We start from the raw sequence: 5,667 nt of genomic DNA on the forward strand, positions 1-5,667 counted from the left end.
CCCTGGACTCATGCAAGCTAGCATGAGGCACTGCACTAAGTTGTGATCATCATCCTTAGTGGCCCAGACATTTTGTTCATCTTCCGGGGCCTCTGCCGCCGGTTTAGCTGGAAGAGCAGTTTCAAGCACGTACAATTTCTTAGCGCTCCTGAGGACAATCCTCAGGTTACGGACCCAGTCCGCATAGTTGTTTCCAGTCGTAGCTAACTTCTCTTTCTCTAACATCGGGCCTAAGTTGAACGCGGTGTTGCGAGCCATTTGATCTACAACGGAAAACACAAGTTTCACTTAGACTTTGTTTATAATGAAATTTGCACTAGTGAATAAACAATTTTATTCTAAAGTGCACTCCCACTCAAATCAATATCTCTCATAATTGATTTAGAGTGATTCAAGATCCATATTTCTATTCGATGCCATTGACGGGTTCATCACTGATGACACGAATTTCAATCGGTAGGCCAACTTGCCGATCACATCTCTATGTGATTCTTGTTCATCTTTCGATGGGCGTGTTCCGAGCTCAGGACTCTCCTGCCTGAACGTCAAAGACAACCAAGTGATCTTGCTGCGAGGTCTGACCTCACCCGCCTCATTCCTCTCGATTCGTTCGTGCTCATGTGTACATGGCGCACCCCGAAAAGATACGAATTGTCAGACGGTGCTACACTTGGGTGAACACTAACTACTTTGATATTTTAAGTGAGAGATCACCCTAATAAAAGCGACTACCGCGCAATCAAGAAGGGTGCATCAAGAGGGATAAACATCTCAGGCAATTCATAATAGCATGATATGGTATAGCCTCTTCTGACGGAGAAGTCAAGTATTTCTTCGTCTCCGGCATTCGCGTCGGTGTTCACCTTTGCGAAGATTGCCACCACCTTGTCGATGCACCAGATAATATTGCTATCTCCATAGCGATAAAATAAATGCATTACTTAAGGTTGACACGCAGGTCATTAAAGTGCAATCATATGGCTCCAGCCATCATGCCGAATCATGACACGCAGGTCATGTTAATTACATCATATAGTCATCTCATACATAATCAAATTGAATATGAGCATTGCTATACCACATCACATGCACATCCTGCAAAACCAAGTTAGACGCCTCTAATCGGTTTATGCAAAATTTTATTTTACGTGGCTTCTAAGGTTTTGACTTAAACCGCAGCTACCAACGTTTTATCATCAAGTATGATTATTCAAGTTGCTAGATTAACATCTCGGGGTGTATGAAACACGAGATAATTAAATCTCGAGCCCCATACTAAACTTCGTCATACGCATGACCCCCGTGCAGATCATATCTGCAATGCCCTTTCATCTGCGAATTTCATCTTTCTTTTGACTATGGCAGAACCCAAAGAACTGATAGCACTTCCATGATCAATCAGGATCACGGATTGCCAGAACTTTGTCAAATTCCACCATGCTGTCTCGAGATTGAGCAAACGCAAATTCTAGGGAAGCAACAAGAACGTCGGGTAACAGATTTCATCTGTCACCCGCATAAATAATTTTCAGCAATAGATCTCATCTACTCCAAAATTATATTATGCAATACCCATACATCTCCATGTATTCTAGATCGTAACCTGCATCTACGCATAGCACGGCTCTTGATGCCACTGTAGGGGAACGCAACAGAAAACGAAAATTTTCGGTATAGCGAGCACGCCCAGGACCACTATGGAGACTGCATACAAGGTTTGATCTGATCCGTACCGACTCGAAGCGCAGCGGAAGAAGAGTCGGTGTAGATCGTCGGTGCAGATCCCCGCAGCTAGGATTTACAACCTCCCAACCGCGAGGATGTACTCCCTCTCCGGACAGCCCTTCGGGAGGCGGTCGGACAGTCCCCCGGACGATGTCGCGGACAGCCCTTCGGGAGGACCCTCGAAACTCGGACGGAGACTCGGACAGCCCTTCGGGAGGACACTCGAACAGCCCCTCGGGCAAAAGATCGAAACTACAATCTCTCTACGGGGTTGCACACATACGGTGTCAGCTATCCGGCAGGGCTTCGCCGTCCAGAACTAGTTCCTGCCGGAACCCAGACAGCCTTACGGCTCTACGAAACTCTTTTCGTGGGAGGGAGAGAAGAAGCCAGATAATGCATGGCATGTGTATGAGAGCAAGGGATGAAGAGATGGCAGCCCTCACCTCCTCTATTTATAGGAAAACCAAGGGGTAGTGTGCCTCCACAAATTACCAAAAAACCCCATGCATTAGGTCACACATGAGGGTGTTAAGGACAAAATGGGATGCCATGTGGAGCTCCAAGGAGCTCCACCACCCATGGCCGGCCACCCCTAGGGCCCCCCCCAAATGGGGTTCCTTCCCTTGTAAGCCACTTCCTTCTAGAACTTTGACCAAGTCCAAAAAGGTGGCTCTCCAAAAATATCCCAAAAAGCACTTTCACTATTCACGACGACATTTTTCAGCGTCCGTTCGAACTGAAAATATTTATGTGGGCTTAGAACATTTCCAGTACCCACTAAAATAATTTTCAACGCGTTCCGAAACAATTCCTGTTTAGTGATTTTCATCTGCGAAACGCATCTGAAGTGGCTCCGGCAGCTCCGGAACATTTCCGGTTTTTATCTCAGAAAATTCCAAAAAGCTTCCAGAATGATTCTGGCACCCTCCAAGAATTATCAGGCATGTGCCGAAACCAATTTGACTTAACGGTATATCCCGAAACAACTTTTCGGTATCATCGAAACTTATCCGATGACCTCTCTCTGCGGTACGATTCCGCTGTCCGAAACCTTTCCGGTGTCCGAAACTTTTTCGGTGATTTTCTCTCATACTCCCTGTCTAGTATTCAGCAGATAGATGACCCTTAAGCGTGTGACCCTATAGGTTCGGTGAAGTATAGACATGACCCGGAACCCCTTCCGATCAATGATCAACATCGGAGCCGTGGACACCCATATTGACCCCTATACCCACACGAATGAATATTCGAGTGAACCTCCCGTTGCAGTGAGCTACTCCTTTTGTTTCACGATATGTCACAAACACCCGAGGTGAGATTTATTGCATTCCTGTGGATCAACAATTTGTCCAACATGCAAGTTACCTCGTTACCGGTTTTGTTCTCTTTTCTCGTTTCCGTGTTCCGGCATCCCAGTGATCAAATCATAATGTGTCTGGCCAGACGATGATGGATACCGTTACACCGAGAGGGCCCGAGTATATCTCTCCATTGTCGGAGGAGCAAATCCCAATCTTGAGCTATCTTGTTACTTGCCATACCTTTCCGTGAACCCGTAAGACGCCGTAATAGCCACCCAGTTACGGATGACGTTTAACAAACCCCAAAGTTCACGAAGCAAGTATGAAGGAACTCGATACTCTCATGGTCTAAAGAATTATGCAAACATTAACTTCTCTATGTTATTTAACCATTTACTTGTGACGAATGTATCTCATAGCATAACATCAAAATGGGTCGATTCAACACAAATGTTCTACCAACATCGTGCCCTCATAATTGCCAGCATAGACATGCCCATGATCAGGAAAACATGATCATCATGCAATACATGAGCCAGTCTTAGAGGCAAGACTAGGAATATATTTTACCGTTTAGTATACCACACGTGCACATGAGTTTTCCTCTGAGCCTCATGGATATTGCAGACTCGAGAATCATTGCAGTTATAGCATGGAAGCTAAACATTCATTACAAACTTCGGAGATACAAATAACTGATATTACTGCCTCTAGGGCATATCTCCTACACTTTTCCAATGTCAAGTATCTTTTCCTTAGACCATGAGATCATGTAACTCCCGGATACTGTAGGAGTGCTTTGGGTGTACCAAACGTCACAACGTAACTGGGTGACTATAAAGGTATACTACAGGTATCCCCGAAAGTATCTGTTGGGTTGACACGGATCGAGACTGGGATTTGTCACTCCGTATGACGGAGAGGTATCTCTGGGCCCACTCGGTAATGCATCATCATAATGAGCTCAAAGTGACTGTCGGTGTCAAAACTGACGGATCTCGGGTAGGGGGTCCCGAACTGTGCGTCTAGGCGGATGGTAACGGGAGACAAGGGACACGATGTTTTTACCTAGGTTCGGGCCCTCTTGATGGAGGTAAAACTCTACTCCTACTTGATTAATATTGATGATATGGGTAGTACAAGAGTGGATCTACCACGAGATCAGAGAGGCTAAACCCTAGAAGCTAGCCTATGGTATGATTGTTGTTCGTCCTACGGACTAAAACTCTCCGGTTTATATAGACACCGGAGAGGGCTAGGGTTACACAGAGTCGGTTACAATGGGAGGAGATCTTCATATCGTATCGCCAAGCTTGCCTTCCACGCCAAGGAAAGTCCCATCCGGACACGGGACGTAGTCTTCAATCTTGTATCTTCATAGTCCGGGAGTCCGGCCATCCGGACACCCCCTAATCCAGGACTCCCTCAGTAGCCCCTGAACCAGGCTTCAATGACGACGAGTCCGGCGCGCAAATTGTCTTCGGCATTGCAAGACGGGTTCCTCCTCCGAATACTTCATAGAAGATGTTGAACACAAGGATAGTGTCCGGCTCTGCAAAATAAGCTCCACATACCACCGTAAAGAGAATAATATTTGCACCAATCTAATCTGCTGACGTATTCTGCAGCGTGACATCACGCCACGGCCAGGCTTTTATTCGAATCGTTTTACTATTCCACCTCAGCGCGTTTAGCGAGGCGGTTTCCTTGGCACGTCTTGTCAAAGCAGAGATCGTGTCCCCTTATTCCGGGATTCTCATCAATACGGGCGTGGGTAACCCAACCGTGCCTTTGGTATGACTCCCTAATTGAAAGCGAGTCCCAAACGGTTACGGGGAGGGCTCTTGGTATTCAACTCCTTTATAAAGAGACCAAGGCTCGACTCCTTTCTTTTCAATCCAATCGAATCCGCCCCTCGCTTCAAGTTCCAACACCCAAAGCTCTAGTTTTAGGCGCTTCGGACCTTTGATGATGTCCGGCTCCGACCTTCAAGGCCGGTGGATGCCTTCCTACGTTACGGAAGAAGATGTGCGAAAGCTGAGAGATGCCAGGTATCTAACCGGCGAAATCTCGCATAGGCTGCCTGCTCAAGGGCAGGCCATTCCCACTCCCCAGCCCAGTGAGAGCGTGGTGTTCACATCTCACTTCCTTCGGGGGCTAGGCTTCCCGATTGATCCCTTCGTGAGGGGGCTTATGTTTTATTACGGGCTGGAGTTCCACGACTTAGCTCCGGAGTCCATCCTCCAAATCTCATCATTCATGGTCGTGTGTGAGGCCTTCCTCCATATTACTCCTCACTTCGGATTGTGGCTTAGAACCTTCAAGGTGGAACCGAAGATGATCGAGGGGCAGCACGCTGAGTGCGGAGGAGCTATAATAAGCAAGATGGCCGACGCTCCATGGCCCGAGGGCTCTTTTCAAGAGGAGTTCGGCTTATGGCAACGAGACTGGTTTTACATCACAGCCCCCAGGGGCACCACATGGGTGGCGCCACCTACTTTTCGCTCGGGTCCCCCACCACGGCTAGCGTCATGGGTCAATGAAGGGCTCATCTGGGGGCCGCCCAAAGACGTGCCCTTGCTGGAGGACCGCATTCGAGATCTTCTAGAAAGAGATATCAATTTGACCGTAGTGGTGC

The sequence above is a fragment of the Triticum aestivum genome, chromosome 4B (assembly GCF_018294505.1).
Source record: "Triticum aestivum cultivar Chinese Spring chromosome 4B, IWGSC CS RefSeq v2.1, whole genome shotgun sequence".
Classification (NCBI taxonomy): domain Eukaryota; kingdom Viridiplantae; phylum Streptophyta; class Magnoliopsida; order Poales; family Poaceae; genus Triticum; species Triticum aestivum.